Source organism: Pteropus vampyrus, unplaced genomic scaffold, assembly GCF_000151845.1.
Source record: "Pteropus vampyrus isolate Shadow unplaced genomic scaffold, Pvam_2.0 Scaffold8019, whole genome shotgun sequence".
Taxonomy (NCBI): domain Eukaryota; kingdom Metazoa; phylum Chordata; class Mammalia; order Chiroptera; family Pteropodidae; genus Pteropus; species Pteropus vampyrus.
Genome location: NW_011896800.1, coordinates 1464 through 2968, shown reverse-complemented (window position 1 = coordinate 2968; position 1505 = coordinate 1464). Strand labels below are relative to the sequence as shown.

The 1505-nt window shown below is 49.0% G+C and overlaps 1 long non-coding RNA gene across 1 annotated transcript; it reads left to right on the top strand.

Annotated features, from left to right (window-relative positions):
- Positions 1-1505, top strand: LOC105310637. The gene is made up of 2 exons (XR_897534.1): positions 1-322; positions 960-1505. It is a non-coding gene; the product is annotated as an uncharacterized LOC105310637 (long non-coding RNA).

The window sequence follows — 1505 nt, the reverse complement described above, 5'->3', positions numbered from 1 at the left end:
TTATCCTGCAAAGGGTTGGAAGGCCCTGGGCTCTGTTCACTACTCAAAGTGACCTGTGTGTTTAAAAAGCTTGAGCTTTTATTTTTCTGTTGGAGACCAGAGTTTGATGGCTTGTGTGTGTGTGTTTTGTTCTTTTTTTTTTTTTTTTTTCTCCATTGTGTCTTGTCAACCCGGCCCTTTCCCCTCCCACTGCTCCCCATTTCCTACAGAACGACCTGCAGCAATACCATTGACCTGCCGATGTCCCCCCGCACTTTAGATTCATTGATGCAGTTTGGAAATAATGGTGAAGGTGCTGAACCCTCAGCAGGAGGGCAGTTTGGTGAGTATCTGGTTGGCGGACTTTGTCCCTGTGAGGGAACTCAGTCCCCCTCGCGTGATGTCCCGCGTGCAGAGCCACGAGCTAGCTGGTCACGTGGGTTGTAGAAGGCGGTTCTAGGGCAGAACTCCCCAGTAGAAACGGGATGTGCACCACAGGTGTAAATGTAAATTTTCCCGTAGCCACATTAAAAACAGTGAGAAGAAGCAGGTGAGGTTAATTTTAACGATACAATTTATTTAACCCAATAAATCCAAAATACCATCATTTCAACGTGTATGAAAAAATAAATGAGGTTTTTCCCGTACTGAGTGTGAGATCTACTGAGTGTTTCACAGCTCCAGCCCGTCTCGGTGTGGACTAGCCACGTTTCCAGTGTTTGGTAGCCACATTCAACATGGCAGCCCAGAGTCATTCCCAAACAGGGAGAGTCGGGAATGAGTTAAGGCAGGGAGGGGATGGAGCCCTTCTGTAGGGCAAGCCTCTAGAGGAAGGAGAGTAAATCCAGATTACCCAGGCTCGACTTGGCTGTAAGGGGCGGGAGACTGGATGGCAGCAGTGGCCTGAGGGATAGGAGTGTGTGCCCTGCTGGCTGAAGGCCCCAGGCAACTGACCCAGCTCTCCTTGTCTGTCCCTCCAGAGTCCCTCACATTCGACATGGAGCTGACCTCAGAGTGTGCTACCTCCCCCATGTGAGGAGCCGAGGACTGAATCTGCGGAGAGACATGACGGAGGCACCTCCTGTGTTCCACCACCCTAAGCAGCCAAACCCCAGAGCGTCTGAACTCCTCACTTTGTGGTTCCAGATTTTTTTAAGTCTCTTACTTCTGTTATCTATCTATGAGCAATCTGGGCACTTTTTAAAATAGAGAAATGAATGAATGTGGGTGATATGCTTTTACCTAAATGCAAATAAGAATGTGTTCTCTGAGACTGTGATCAGGGGATGTGGAGAAGGGGTGGCAAGAAGGACAAAAAGGAAATGTCTTCTCTCGCTCCCCTGCCCTCCTTTCTCAGCAGCTTGTTGTTGTTAGACAAGTGCCTCCTGGTGCCAGCGGCATCCCTCTGCCTATTTCTGTAAGCTGATGCCACAGGCTGCCTCTAGCTACATACCCCTGGCATTGCACTTTTAACCTTGCTAACGTCCAAATAGAAGATAGGACTTTCAAAGCCCCTAGGTTTCTTT